Source organism: Lissotriton vulgaris, chromosome 2_1, assembly GCF_964263255.1.
Source record: "Lissotriton vulgaris chromosome 2_1, aLisVul1.2, whole genome shotgun sequence".
Taxonomy (NCBI): domain Eukaryota; kingdom Metazoa; phylum Chordata; class Amphibia; order Caudata; family Salamandridae; genus Lissotriton; species Lissotriton vulgaris.
The window spans coordinates 706,017,824-706,033,826 of record NC_141687.1 but is presented as its reverse complement, the minus strand read 5'-3'; the positions used below and the strand labels follow the sequence as shown (position 1 = coordinate 706,033,826).

The 16,003-nt window shown below is 52.9% G+C and overlaps 1 pseudogene; it reads left to right on the top strand.

Annotated features, from left to right (window-relative positions):
* LOC147731011 (uncharacterized) overlaps positions 1–10,932 on the top strand; it is a 37,650-nt pseudogene extending 26,718 nt beyond the window's left edge.
* The last annotated feature ends 5,071 nt before the right edge of the window (positions 10,933–16,003 follow it).

Sequence of the window (16,003 nt, the reverse complement as noted above, 5' to 3'; positions counted from 1 at the left end):
TAGTATAAGGTCTGTGTGGTGCTGGTGGAACAAAAGGTAGTATGAATTTTTGACCAGAGGGAATCCCAGGTACGAAGAGAGTGGTCAAGGTCTAAATCTTTTTCCCATAAGAGTTCCAAATTGGAGTTGGTTCTAATCGTAGGGGGCTGAGATTGTATCTTATAAATGGTGGCAGCTTTAAATTGTGTGAGAAAAATCGAAACTATGGAAAGAACGGACGATTATTCAGGTATAACAATGTGCCGCAGGGGTTTGCAAAGTGAGGCATCTAGGTAGATGCATAACTTTGTAAATATGGTGCAACAGGGCTAATTTTTTACGCCGTTGGTGCGTCACTGAAATTGATGCACCAGCGGCCGCAAAAGTGATGCAAGGACTATAAATAAGCCCCTAAGAGGCAGATCTACAAGGAAGTACGGCAGCGTGGCACCGCAAGCCCTTTGGCTGCGCCACACTGCGGCCCTTTTGAAGCACAGGCATGAGACAGGCACTTCCGGAGCACAGGGATGCAACATATTTACAAAAATATGTCCCATCTCTGTGATTCCCCCTGCGCTGGTGCACAAATTGCAGCCATGCGCTGGCGCAGGCACCCTTGCACCATGGTGCAAGGATACGAGCGTCGTGGGGAGATTGTTTTTGTGCAGGAAGGGGCACCTACCTGCACAAAAACAATCCCTACAGGCATTTTTCTCTGTCAATGCATGCTGTAGAATGCAGCATGAATTTAAAGAGGAAAAAATGAGAAGAAATTAAAACTTTTCTCCTCGTTGCGCCTCGCTACGCCACCTCTAGGGTGGCACAGCATTCAGACGCATCTCCAGGTTTACGATTTCTCGTGAATCTGGAGATGTGTCTTGTTCCATGGGTGTTGCGTTGGAACACCCACAGCAAAACCCATGGAACGCCCCTTGATGCAAAGTGCTGCGTGTGAAGGGGCCGTATTTACAAGAAGAGGAAAAGTCACACACGCTGGCTTTTCCTGTCCTTGTAAATATGGTGGAGCCCCCTGCGCCACCAATACGTCACGAAAAAAGATGTACTGGTGGCGCAGGGTGTTTGTAAATCTGCCCCATAGAATTTATCTTATTAAGGACTCACATGGACATGAGACAGTTCTGTAAGCAGTGGCTCTAATGTTACACATTATTTTGTGGTGTGTTCTTACTTCCATGTTCCAATAAAGTTTTATTCATATATTCTGTTGCCATAGTTTCTACTTCCCTGTGTAATGTAGAATGTATTAGGTCATTTAAGAATGCTTTTATGCCATTATTGGAAGGGACTAATTTACAACAAACAAGGGACCCGATGAGTAGCTAAGGCCCCCGGGTATCAATTATTTTCATAGAACAATGGTCCTCAGGCAAAGAGTATGAAAAACAAAAATAACATATAGACCTTGATGGGTACTATAACCATTCAGTGTCCAGCCGGACAGAGAAATTTAATGTGCAATATAGTCTAAAAATATTATACATAACGAGCAACAAGGAATGTAACGGGACACAATCCTGCACCCGAAAATGACAAAATAATGAACAAAACATAAAACATTTAAACAAGAAGAGTTTCAGGCAAAATTTGAGCTTTGGTGGCTTTTTGGCTGATCATAAAATAAAGCAAGCCAACCAACACAGTGATCACATGTTTCATCCAAATAGCAAAGTAGTGGCACTGTTTTAATTGTCGACATCGTTTCGATCCCAAGCTGTTAGTTTAATGGGATCATCTTCAGGACTACCAAAATGAAATGCCTGGTTGCTAACACAATGCCTCGTTCAGTTGGAGGGAGGAATTGAGGCGGTTAAGAGGTGATGCTTATGAGCCAATTCCGGGAAACAAGAATAAGGCTGATGGCGACGAGCGGTAGTTGCGGCTTCTATCGTAAAGGTCCAATGTAGGGAGCAAGTGCGGGGATTGGCACAAGTCTCCGGGGGGCAGGGAAACGATGTCAGATGGTGTGCTAGCAGTTCACGTGCGTGATGGCCGGAACTGAATTCCGGAATTGGCTCATAAGCATTGCCTCTTGACCGCCTCAATTCCTCCCGGGGGATTGCTCGGTGCCCAGAATTGCCAGTCCGGCCCTCCTCACCTCTTTTTCCAGTAAGGAACCAACGCATCATTTACCCTTACAGTTAGGAACCGATGCATCACCTCAACTCCATCAGGGTTACGGGCAGGGCTCGAGTCGGGGTACCACGCGGGTGGACGGCATCCCCCACTTATTTTACCGGGGGGACGCCGTCCCACCTGCCAAACAGCTAGACTTCACTCGGACTTCACTCTTAGGCCTCTGGGACGAGATCGGAGCGCCCCTTTTTATGACGTCACTTCCTTTCGTGACGTCACTTCCAGTGACGGCGTCTCCCCACTTCTCTTTTTAGGACTCGTGCCCGGGTTACGGGGTATTGTTCTCGATCAACCTGATGCAGTAAAGTCCGCCCGCTCTCTATATACCTGGCCCCAAGTAATGCCGGGCCCCGGGGGAAGCAAAGTCGCAGACTAGTCTTCCCCCGGGGCCATTCGTGCGAGATAGGACAGGCAGGGGAAGGGGTGGAGTTAGGGGGTGGGTATATAGGCACAGGGGAGGAAGGGAACTTCCTCTTCCTGCGCCTGGCACCATCTGGAAGGAAGGAAAGAAAGGGCCAGTTTAGGGCTTACAGTGCGAAGTCAGTGAAGTTAGTGCGGTAGTGCAGGAATTGGCGTCGGGTGCTGTTTCCACAGCAGCCGTTACATTTCTCACGCCGGAAGCGTGTGATTCATCGCCATGTCGGGTGTTACGTCCGAGGAGGTTCGGGCGGCCTTGCTGCTGTTGGCGCGGGCCGGCCGCGAAGATCTGTTACAACCAGGTGTGTTGGGGCAGGCTTGGGTTGGGGCCACCAGGGGAACGCGGGCAGCCTCGGCAGGGGTCAAGGCCACGGTCGTGGCATGTCTGGATGATGAGCCAGACGCCCGGGGGCAGCCAACCGACCGGAGGAGGGGCGGAGCGCCCAAGGACCCGGCGAGCGGCGGGAAGCGTAGGAGCCTGCCCCCGCGGGCCTTCCCTCAGATCGAGTTTCTTCCTGGGGCTTCTGGGGCTGCTATGAGGGGCGCGGCCCCCCGCCTCAGTTGCTGGGGCCGATTCAGACTTCGTTGGTAGAGGGGGAAAGGGTGGGGCAGGGAGACAGCCTCATGCGGCCCCCTTTGCCGGCACTGGGTACAGGTGGGGCGTCCAAGGTCCTTGAGGCAGAGGTTCAGGCTGATTCCAACCCTATCGGGGAGGGCCTGCAAGGGGAGACTGAGCCTGTGGAGGAGGGGCAGGGTGAGGAAGCCCCAATTGACCTGTCCACCTGCTCCAGGGCAGCGACCCCTGCCCTGGCGAGGCAGGAGCCGGCCGGGGAAGCAGTGGAGCGGGGTGGGGCGTCGGTTCTGGTCCCCATGGGAGGGACGCCCGGGTGGGCCCCCGGTTTTGGTCAGGGTAGTTACTTCCCCCTGGGGGCCGAGTTTTTGGGCTACTGCCCGCCCCCGCCCCCCCTGGTCTGGGGCGCGCTATCTTGGGAGGACAGGGCCAGGGAGGAGAGGATCCTCGATCAGATCCGGGAGGTCAGGTGGGCTGAGCAGACTAGGGCCAGGGTAGGAGCAGTGTGGGGTCATGAGATTGAGGGCCCCCCACCCCGACCTCTGAGGAGGAAAGGGAGGCAGAGCTGGAGGAAGAGCGCAGGAGAGTCAGGGCTAGGAAGAGCGTGGTGGAACCCCCACCGCTCAGAGTTATGGCGGGCGTAGGGACGGCCAGGACGGCTTTGAGGCCCGATGGTGCTGGGGCCCACTCAGGCTGGAGCGACCTGAGGGGCGGGAGGGGATCCAAGCCGGCGGCTGTCGGCAGAGCCCGGGGGTGCCTGGCGGGGCGCAAGATGGCTCCAAAACGCAGGACAGAAGCAGTAGGGCAGTCTGCGGTGGCTGTCCCTCCACAGAGGGCTCGGGATCCTGCAGCACGTGTGGAGACTGGCATGCGTGTGCCTGGGGGTGTGCAGAAGGGTGTGAAGAGAGCTGTGAAGGAGGTGGAGAGTATGCGTGTGGATCTGGAACCGGTGCTTGAACTAGATTATGGCGCAGAGAGTGATGAGCTGGAGGACCGGGAGGTGCGGGATGACTTGGAAGGCTTAGGGGGCGCTGCGGACAACAGCGACCTTGGTGTTTTGCAGGCCCCGACGTCGACGAAGACCAAGGCCAGGACGGCGGCGGTCCGGGTGTCGGTGCCCAGAGGACGGCCCATGGAACGCAACGAGACTCCCACAGGTGAGGGAGCCTGGTGGGCAGCCTGGGATGACGGTCCCCGGGGTGGGGAGGGGCGTAAGAGGACTTGCAAGTCGGTGGGAGTTGGCGATGGTTCAGTGCGGGAGAGGGAGAAGCCATCGGGCGGTCCACCTGAGGATGGTGAGAAGGTGGACGGTAAGTCAGTGACTTTGGGGGTGCAGACGGACGAAGGTGAGGGTAAAGAGGAAAAGGGAGTGAAGGTGCCGAAGAAACTGCCATATATGGGGCTGGCTATGCCATTGGGTTCGCATCTCTCAGAGAAACTAAAGGATCGGATTTGGAGGCATGAGTTTGTGGATGTCTTTAAGTTGCTACATAGGGAGGTGCAGGCAAAGGAAGGGTCCAAAGAGGAGGAGTGGGAGCTGACGAGGCGCCCCAGGGTGCCGGTGACGATAGAGAACTGGACGTCAGCGTTCTTGATTTATGCCAGTGTCTACTGCCAGAAGTATTTGGACAGGGCGGTTGCGCTTTTCAAATACATGGACATCATTCGCAAGGCCCAGATGCAGTTCGGGGGGGTTTGCCTGGCTGAGCTATGAGGAGGAGTTTAGAGCCAGGGTCAGCGCAAATCCTGAAAAGAGTTGGGGGGAAGTTGATCAGGAACTGTGGGTTCAGTGGATTGCGTCTATGCACTCCACTGCGTCGACACACACGGCCAGTGGCCTGCCGGTTCTGTATCGGTCTTTTCTGCCGCGTCCCGCCCAAAGCGGGGCGGGTGGAGGAACGGTGCCCAACACCATCGTCTCGGGGCAGCAGTCCAAGCCGGGGGGATATTCCACGGGGGCCTGTTGGAGCTACAATAAGGGGTATTGTTCCCGGTATCCCTGTAAATTCAAACACGAATGCTCGAAATGCGGCGGGAAACATGCCCTTACTCAGTGCCTCACCCTCACCCTCACCACACCCTCGGAGCAATGGAGGAACGCTAGAGGGCGGGGCCACCCTGGACCGAAGGGTGCCTACACCGGTTAGGGTGGAGGCGATGGCCCCATGGCTCTCGTGCTACTTGGATCAGGAGGCGGCGGCACAGCTTATCTGGGGTTTCACTGAGGGTTTTAGAGTGGGCTACCAAGGTCCCAGGGAGCGCCGTTGGGCCGACAATTTGAGATCTGCGAAGGAGCTGCCGAGTGTAGTGTCTGCTAAGTTGACGAAGGAGGTGGAGGAAGGAAGGGTGGCTGGCCTTTGAAGGATTTGATCATCTCTCCATTGGGGGTGGTGCCGAAGAAAGAGGAGGGGGAGTTCAGGATGATACACCATCTATCATGGCCGGAGGGCCAGTCAGTGAACGACTTTATTGCAGAAGAAAATTCTAGAGTGCTCTATGCGTCGGTGGACGATGCGATCCGTCTGGTGAGGGTGTGTGGGACGGGAGCGGAATTGGCGAAATGCGACATCAAGTCTGCTTTCCGTTTACTGCCTATTCACCCGGCGGATTTTTCGCTCTTAGGCATGCAGTTTGGAGGTGCCATCTACGTGGACAAGGTTTTGCCCATGGGGTGCACCATCTCCTGCGTCTCTTTTCAAGCGTTTCAGCACTTTTCTGCAGTGGGTCATGTTTGCGGGTCAGTGGGTGCCGTGAGGTCACTCACTACTTGGATGATTTCCTCTTCCTGGGGAGGGCAGATACCGGGGATTGCGGCAGGGCCCTGTCGCGATTCCAGGAGATGGCCCTTCAGTTTGGGGTGCCTCTGGCACCTGAGAAGACGGCTGGTCCCAGCTGTTGCCGCACCTTCCTGGGGATCGAACTGGACTCGGTGCAGTGGCTGGCGCGTCTCCCTGCAGCCAAAGTGGCGGAGATCCTGGCATGTCTGGACTGGTGGCGGTTGGGGAGAAGCGGATTCCTTTGCGAGCGGTGCAGAAACTTCTGGGTTTCCTTAACTTTGCGTGTAGGGTAGTGCGTGCAGGGCGGACGTTCTGCAGGCGGCTCGGCATGGCCATGTCGGGGCCAGTGATTCCACATCACAGAGTCAGGATTTCCATGGGAGTGAGGGCGGACTTGAGGACATGGATTACTTTCCTGCAAGACTTTAACGGTGTGTCCCTGGACTTTGACGAGGAGAGGGCGGTCTGGCAATGCCAAATTTACTCTGACGCGGCTGGGTCAGCAGGGTTTGGTGTTTTCTGGGACGGCAGGTGGTGTGCGGAGAGCTGGCCAGCCTCCTGGCTCAAACAAGGGAGGATCATTGCTTTCTTGGAATTCTTCCCCTTGCTGGTGGCGCTGGAGGTGTGGGGGGTGGAATTTCGTAACAGGTCTGTGCTCTTCCATGTGGACAATATGACGGTTGTGGAGCTGGTGAATCATCAGAGGGCAAGGGACCTGAGAGTATTGTGGCTGTTGTGGAGGTTCATGTTGGCTTGTCTGCGGTTGAATGTGGTGTTTCGGGCTAAGCATGTCCCTGGAGCGAATAATGACATTGCGGATGCTTTGTCTCATTCACAGTGGCAACGGCTTCGACACCTGGCACCGGGAGCGGATACATGCAAGAACGAGCTGCCGGCCGGCATCTGGGCCTTGGGGGAGTGAGGATGACTGGACTGCTGGAAGGTTCACTGGCAGAGACCACAAGGAGGACATATCGTTTGGCATGGTCTGAATTTAGTGCTTTCATGGGCTGGAACCTGGATGGCGTTGTGGGTGTTGAGTCTGAAGTGGAACAAGGGCTGAGAGGTTTTGTGTTGGATTGTATTGATCGGGGTTTGACTGCGGCTACCATTTCTTGTAAATTGGCAGGGATATCTTTTTACTGTGTTCTGTTTCTGGGTTTTGATCCCACCAAAGATGTGATCCTGAGCAGGATGTTGCGGGGTTGGGGCAGGGAACGGGGGAGTGGGGGGGGGGGGGGCAGGCTGAGGGAAGCTGTAACTTTTGAGTTATTGGTCCAGCTGGTTGGGGTGTTGCCGGAATGTTGTTACGACCTGGTTGAGGTTGGCCTTTTCCGTCTGTGCATGGTGTGGATGTTTTTCGGGGCATTCAGGGTGTCAGGGTGTCTGAGTTGTTGGGTACAAGGAGAATGGCTGGCAGGTTGTTTGAGGAGATTCGGATGGATGGGGGTCGCTTGGGTATTTGGTTGCGGTGCTCGAAGACTGATCAGTTAGGCAGGGGTAAGTGGGTATGGCTGAACGAGATGGAGGGCGGGGCGGTGTGCCCGGTGTTTGAATGGCGGTCTTTCCTGGGGACGGTGAGTGTGGCGCGTGGGGAGATTTTTTGTCACGCATCTGGCGCGAGAGTGACAGCAGGCCAATTATTGGCAGTGTTGCGCAAGGCTTTGCGACGAGTGGGCTTGGATGCGTCTGGCTTCGGGACTCAGTCTATCAGAATTGGGGCTGCGACAGATGCGGCCAGGTTGGGGTGGTCCTGGGACAGGATAAGGAGGATTGGACGTTGGAAGTCCCGCTGCTGCGAGAAGTATGTGAGGAAGTGAGGTGTTCCCAGGCAGGTCATTAGTTGAGTCATGTCGTTGTTTCCTGTTTCTAACATCTTTTTCTTCGTAGGTTGCGTGGGTGGACCGGGCAGTAAGTAACCCTGGGCGAAGAACTACGCTCCGTTCGCGGAGTTTGCGGAGTTTCGGCAACTCCGCGCTCCGCGGAGAACGCGAAGTTGTTGAATACTCCGCAAACTGCTGCGTAGCGTAGTTCTCGCGCGCTCAATAGCATTTTCGCGTGCGCGAGGATGCTTGTCGGTAAGATCGAGTTGCCGAACACGCAGAAACTGCAATCTGGCACAGAATAACTCGCGAACACGTTAGTAGTGACCGGAAATAAGGGGACGCGAGCGGGCAGGACAAACCTCATGGGTAACTTCGCGCGCTACACATCCCGAGCATGCAGGCAATCAATCAATCAATCAGGATATTTGTATAGCGCGCTACTCACCCAGAGGGTCTCAAGGCACTTGGGGGAGGGGGGTCCGCTACTGCTCGAACAGCCATGTCTTGAGTTGCTTCCTGAAGCAGAGGTGGTCTTGGGTCAGGCGGAGGTGGATGGGGAGGGAGTTCCAAGTCTTGGCTGCCAGGTAGGAGAAGGATCTTCCTCCCATGGTGGATCTTCGGATGCGTGGCACGGCGGCGAGGGCGTGGCTGGTCGCTTGTACCTGGCGGGTGGGAGTGTAGACGGTCAGGCGGTTGTTGAGGTACCTGGGGCCCAGGTCGTGGAGGGCCTTGTGTGCGTGGGTGAGGAGTTGGAACGTGATTCTCTTGCTGACGGGGAGCCAGTGAAGGTCTCTCAGGTGTCCGGAGATGTGGCTGTGTCGGGGGATGTCCAAGATGAGTCGTGCGGAGGCGTTCTGGATGTGTTAGAGTCTTTTCTGGAGTTTGGCTGTGGTTCCGGTATAAAGGGTGTTTCCGTAGTCCAGTCGGCTGGTGAAGAGTGCCTGTGTGACCGTCTTCCTGGTTTCGGTGGCGAGCCATGGGAAGATCTTTCGGAGCATGCGTAGGATGTTGAAGCATGATGATGAGACGGCGTTGACTTGTCTGGTCATCGAGAGGGAGGAGTCCAGGATGAAGCCCAGGTTGCGTGCGTGGTCCGTTGGTTTGGGTGCGCTGCCCAGGGAAGGGGGCCACCAGGAGTCGTCCCAGGCGGAGGGTGATGATCCAAGGATGAGGACTTCCGTCTTGTCTGAGTTCAGTTTCAGGCGGCTGTTCCTCATCCACTCGGCTACGTCTTTCATCCCTTCATGTAGGTTGGTTCTGGCGGTTCCTGGGTCGTTGGTGAGGGAGAGGATCAGCTGGGTGTCGTCGGCGTAGGAGATGATGTTGAGGTTGTGTTGGCGTACGATGGCTGCGAGGGGGCTCATGTAGACGTTGAAGAGGGTGGGGCTGAGTGATGATCCTTGTGGTACGCCGCATATGACTTCGGTGGCCTTGGATCTGTACGGGGGGAGGCGGACTCTCTGGGTTCTTCCCATGAGGAACGAGATGATCCACTCCAGTGCCTTCTCTTGGATTCCGATGTTGCTGAGGCGCTGCACTAGGGTGCGGTGGCAGACCGTATCGAATGCTGCGGAGAGGTCCAGGAGGATGAGGGCCGCTGTTTCCCAGTTGTCGAGCAGGGCTCGGATGTCGTCAGTGGCTGCGATGAGGGCGGTCTCGGTGCTGTGGTTGGTGCGGAAGCCGGACTGTGAGTGGTCGAGGCTGGTTGGGTGAGCGCAATTGGTGATCCACTGTGTGAGGTTGTTGGCTGCTTGGTTGGGGTCCGTTGAGCTGGCGGGCGGGTTCTGGCTCAGTGAAGTGGTGAGCTGGTCGGTGGTGATCTTGTTCCAGTTCCTGCGGGGAACCTGTTGCGGGTGGTGGTGAGTCGTGGTCTTTCTGAAGCTGAAGTGGACGCAGCTGTGGTCTGTCCAGTGGAGCCCGGTGGAGTGGCTGAAGGAGATGTACTTGCTGGAGGAGAAGACTGGGTCAAGCGTGTGTCCGGCGTAGTGGGTGGGGGAGTTCACCAGTTGCATGAGTCCGAGGTTGGCGAGGTTGTCCAGCAGGGTGGTGGTGGTGTTGTCGTTGTTGTTCTCCAGGTGGAAGTTGAGGTCCCCTAGGAGAATGTAGTCAGCGGAGGCGAGGGCGTGCTGGCTGATGAAGTCTGCGATGTCTTCGCTGAATTGTGTGCGAGGTCCTGGGGGTCTGTAGATGAGGGTGCCTCTGAGTGTGGTCTTGGGGTCGGTGCGTATCTGGAAGTGAAGATGTTAAGCGGCTGTGAGGATGTCGTCTGAGTTGGTCTTGATGCAGATGGTGTTCTTGTGGATGATGGCGATGCCTCCTCCTGTCTCGTTGACGCGGTCTCTCCGGGTGATCTTGTATCCGTCCGGGATGGCGACGGCGATGTCGGGCGCTGAGGAGGCGTTCATCCATGTTTCCGTGAGGAAGGCGACGTCTGGAGATGTGGTGTCGAGCAGGTTCCAGAGTTCCACGGCGCTCCCGAAGACGAAAAATGGCTTGCGAACGGGTCAAGCAAGCTACTACGCATGCTCGCGGAGCTATGCGTAGTTCGCGGAGTGCAAGTGCATCTTCGCGTAGCTCGCAGAGTGCGGCTACGCGAACTACGCCCAGGCTTAGCAGTAAGACGGTGACATGGATTGTTGGGCACTCCTTCGTGCATTGGGCGTCTAAATATGCAGAGCAATAGGTTTACGGCCGTAACCTGGGACTGAAAGGACACTTGCACGAGGTACAATGGTGGGGCAAAGGTGGCATGCGATGGGGGGCACTACTGCCCTGGCTTGCGAAGATGATCCCACAGAGGGGATGCCCTGATTTGTTGATAATACATCTGGGGGAAAATGACCTGGTGCAGCTGTCCGGATTGGCACTTTTACAACTCATGCAACGGGACCTGGATGTGTTGAAAGCTAGGCTTGTAGGGACCTGCATTGCCTGGACAGAGTTGGTCCCCAGGAAAGTGTGGAGAGGGGCTATGAAGCATGGGGCGATCGAGAAGGCACGAAGGAAGCTTAACAGGGCAATGAGACTTTACTGTGGTGACAAGGACATTAAAGTGATTGCACATGGGGGGATTCGTCTCGAGGAACCTTTAGTTTTTAGGGATGACGGAGTACACTTGTCCCAGCTTGGCAATGCTTATTACATGATGGAGATGAGAGATGTGGTGAGCAAGTTATGGAATGAGGCTATTTGGTGCCGCAGGGAGTGAGTGCGCGTGTGTTTGGTGCGGGCGAACTGACCTGAGAGGGGGGGTGGGACAGGGAACCGCCATACAGGAGGTTCCCTGGTTGGTGGTACTTGGAAGGGACAGGGGGGTCAAGAGCGAGCACACCCATCCCTTGGGGGGGGGAGTTCGAATGGCGGATAGAGGCATGACTGGAAGGACGCAAGGAGTGAGCTGGATGACAAGTGATTGAGGGGCAGGAATAGAGTATGGTATGGAGCTTCTAGGGATTTGTGATGAGGTGAAACGAGTGAAACGAATGAGAGGGGAGTGTGAGTGGGGGTTTGATGTTATTTACTGTTTATGTTTACTGTTATGTACAGATTACGCAGTTCTGGTCTAATAAAATGGCCTTTTACGCTGACACTGCGTGGTCTGTTTATTGCGCGATGCCGGGCCCCGGGGGAAGAAAAGTCGCAGACTAGTCTTCCCCCGGGGTCATTCGCGCGAGATAGGACAGGCAGGGGAAGGGGTGGAGTTAGGGGGTGGGTATATAGGCGCAGGGGAGGAAGGAAACTTCCTCTTCCTGCGCCTGGCACCATCGGGAGGGAAGGAAAGAAAGGCCGCCCACCCACCCGGCAATTGGAGGTGTGGTTTTTGGGTTGGTCTCTAGCACTGCCAGTTTAGGCCAGAGCTGCTATAGGCGGTACTTGGAAGGGACAGGGGGGTCAAGAGCGGGCACACCCATCCCTTGGGGGGGGGAGTTCGAATGGCGGATAGAGGCATGACTGGAAGGACGCAAGGAGCGGGCTGGATGACAAGTGATTGAGGGGCAGGAATAGAGTATGGTATGGAGCTTCTAGGGGTTTGTGATAAGGTGAAACGAGTGAAACGAATGAGAGGGGAGTGTGAGTGGGGGTTTGATGTTATTTACTGTTTATGTTTACTGTTATGTACAGATTACGCAGTTCTGGTCTAATAAAATGGCCTATTACGCTGACACTGCGTGGTCTGTTTATTGCGCGACTGCACAAATGCACATCCATGAAGAGCTTGAGAAAGTAAACTAAGTTGAGATTGTGGTTTGTGTCAATGCAAAGTTGTGAAATTGCGCAGTCTGAAGGCAAGACGTCCGTTGCCCAGCTGTGCTGTTGCCTTTAACGTCTGCTAGGACGTAACTGCAGCTCTTTATGGCAAAGACCACACTGAATGTGTGTGGACATAACTGTGGCAGTTGCTTCTGAGTCTACGTTGTACGCACACTGCAGAACACACTGTGGGGGCTTCACTGGATAGGGGTGGGATTGGGTCCCTGCATAACATTGGCCCATTTGATCCTATCATTTTTCCAGCATCGAAAAGGCAGTTAAGTAATTGCTGGTTGTGCCTCTAATATTGTCTATCGGACACACTTTTCTTGCTAGCACACATGTAATTTCCTGAAATGATGAAATACTGTTCATGGTCACTGATGCAGACCCTGAGATCCTGGACTGTGGAGTAGTTCAACATCAGAAGTACCCGTAAGATCTATTTATTTTTAGTAAAGCATATTTTGAAGAATTTGCTGCAAAACAAGTTACCGCAGATTTTACAAAAACTTGTTAGGGGTGACCATCCCACGCCCCTACTTACTCACTCCCTTTCTCCCCTTCCCCACCCACCCCCACCCCCACCCCACTCGATGTCTGCCTGCAGTATGGGCCGCTGTGAACACGTTTCCAAGCCTGCGTGTGGTTCTCAGTTCAGCACTGCCAGGAGCACAACGTATGACCATATGGTGTATTGAGTGCATTGGAAGAAAGCCTTGTTGGAGGGGTGGAGGGGTGGGGAGGGGGGGGGGGGGGTTGGGGGGGGGGGGGGTTGGGAGATTTTGCTTTTTACAGACGATCGATAATGATGACAAGACAGTACAATGTGGCAGTTCATTTAAATTAAGAAGAAATATAACAGTTGTAGTTCCTGCATCATTTCCGCTAACTTGGTTGTGTGCATTAATAAAGAAGGACCTCACACATAAACTTAATGAATCTTAACGACGTGAAATGTGTCTCCCCCAGCTCAGGAAGTGACGTTAATCATAAAGTAGAAAGAAAAACAAGCGGGAGCATAATTCACCTCCTCGCTCTCCCCATCGGACTCTCTGCATCAATTTGCAACGAAATTAGCGGCAGAGCGGAAGACATTATTCACTCACTGACGTGTATCTATCTATACTCGTGAGAAGTGTACTCCGTACAAAAGGCTTTTACTGTAAATACTCCAGATCGCCACATGATGTCCTCCTAACGCCGCTTACGCATTTGCAGAGCTGAAAGACACTCAAATGTAAGCATAATAGAGCTAAGGTTGGGGCGGAATGCAAATTTACAGCTATTGATTTTGAACTGATTGCATTTAAGCCTGTGAGTAATGCATTGCCTTTTTGACTGTTAAATCGTGTGGTGAGAACCTGAAGAATTTCCTCTAAATCTTTATATTACAGTTCTTGTGGTTAGTCTTAAGAAATACACAACGTTTGCATTTTCACATATTAAACATTCACCTAAGCATGGGCTTGTCTTCCCTTTTTCAAAGTTGCATGTGCTGGACTTTAGGAAACCAAGCTATAATAAACACGTAGTACTTCACATCAAATCATCTGTAATGGCGTCGAATGTCATTTTGTGAGTTTTAATGGATTATTTTCACTGTCCCCACGCAATTTCCAAATGCTCAAGGTAAGAGATAGACCTCTGTATGCGCTTTCTCTTATGTAATACGTATTTAGAGCCCCGCCCGTAAGAAATCACAGCATGAGCTGATAGAGGATGTGACTTAAAGGCAAGAGCTGCCGAATTTGACCATGTAAATGTAAATGTATGTGTCTTGTAAAGCGCACTGCTGCCCTGAGGCGTCGTGGCGCTGTAGACCGCTGGGGAACCCGTCCTGGCTATCCCTGTGAGATGGTCCCTACTGGGTATCACCAAGGTGAAACCAGTCATCCCCGGCGAATGTGGGGGGCCGTTGTAGAGATGAGGCAAGCTAATGCCCAGAGTTGCCGAGTGTGATTCCTGGTTAGAGTAGGCACCGGGGCGAGAATTATCGAGTCCGCTGACCCTGGTCTACGGAGATCCAGGTTCGAGTCTCGGCGTTGGCTCAATGTCCTGTGAATCTAGCCAAATCATTTAATCTCCCCTTGCCTACAAAAAATTAGGAGTAGACAATAAATTCTACTGTGCTGGAGGAGGGCCCGTAGTTTTGGCTACTCCGTGTCACGCTTGTAAAGCTGAGTTCCGGCCAAACTCCAACAACCGCAGGTTGGAGGAGTTTTTCTCACGCACAACTCGACGATGGTAAATTGGTGAGCGCAAGAGAGAATTGGCGTCCCTTCCCACCATTTTTGGCAAGATTATCTCAACGTGGGCGGTCGCAGGCGGTTGCAACCATTCACAGTGAGAAAGCTGCTGCCGTGTAGAAAATCTACTTGAGTGGCAGCAAAGAAGTAGCATTCTCTGGCGCGTCGTGTGGGGCCGTTCTCATTAATTTTGCAGTGTGGCACAAGCTCCCAGTAATAACACTCTCTGAACTCTTCAGAATCTCGCAGAGTTTTCATGTAACACCGCAGAATTCCACGAGTGAAACACTGCATGTTCCAGACTGTCAGCCTCCGACCGTTGTTGTTGGCCCAGGCACCCACTCGCTCCCAGCCTCGCTCAGAGTCCAGCCAGGGCCGTCAATCACTTGTAGCGTGCGCGGCGCGCGCTAACGCTACCAATGACGACCCTGTATGGACATATTTGGCCAGCCCTAGCCTCACGATCAGCAGAATGTAGCAGTGACGCATTATGCGCTCACCGCTACGATCTCGTCGTGAGGAGTCGAGGAGTCATTTCTATTACACTGGCCTGACAGAGGGCGCCGGCGGGCAGTGCAGTGCTTTATGCCTGCAGGCACTCAGCAGCACTGAGGCACAGGCAGCTTTCAGATTGAGACATCACCTTGATATGGTGAGTTTTTTAGCGTTTTTTTATTTTGGAAACACATGAGCGTGCTTGTGAAGAACATGTCTGTTGCCAGAATGTGAGCAATAAATAATGCCAGCCTTTGCTTCTTGAAAACAGGCCATATAAAGTCTTAGCAGAGATACATTTGGGGGTAAAAGACGCATTTTCTACTCTAGTGAAACGTTGGTGTCTTATTTTACTTAAAATATGGATCTATCGAATGATCAATCTATTACGCAGCTTACACACTTGAATTTGTCCTTTACACTGTATTGATACACGTCTGAATGCGTGTGCTTTTTATGACAGTTCTTTAACCCTTTCGATGCTCATGACGAGCTCAGCTCAGCTCGTCATGAGGCACGGTTGAGCTGTGCTTATGACGAGCTCAGCTCGTCATGAAACTATAGTATTCATAAAAGTTCAGCACAGGAGGGGAAAAGCCACAGCAGCCAATGTGTTAAATAAAGTGTTATTGGTGCACATTTATTTTCACTGCCATGACATAAATATATATTTCACTTAGCCAAGCTGTGGTATTAAACACATACTTAGACAAGTATTACAACATTGTAATGGTCAAATTCAATGTTAGCATTACAGTACCTCAACGACACCAGCAAAACACTGTTTATAGGTTCACAGATTGCATGTTACAATGACTTTTTAGGGTAATAAAAACATGTTTCACTCTCCCCTCCTGCATACACCTGCACATATACAAATACACACATGCCACGGCAGTAAAAATAAAGGTGGCCAATAATATGTTTTTGGCTGCATGTCTCGATAAACGCATGTCACTACAGTGTAAAGGTAAATGTGAGTTTGACACAGTATAGCAAATGTAGCATGAGAAAAATACTTTTTACTGACTTACAGATTGCATCTAACAATTACTTTGCACAAGGAAACCCTACTCCATGTGCAAAGTACTCATTACAAGTACTCACAGGGTCCGTTCAATGTTATTTTATCATGCATTCCCTTGCATCCCCTTGCATCCTTGTTAAATACCTTTTAATAGAGCAAGCACTCGTGAGACCTTGAGATAAACCATGCATTCAGATGTGCAGAGTACAATATTCTATTTCTTACCCTTGTTGAAGGAGGGAAGGAACATCATGACT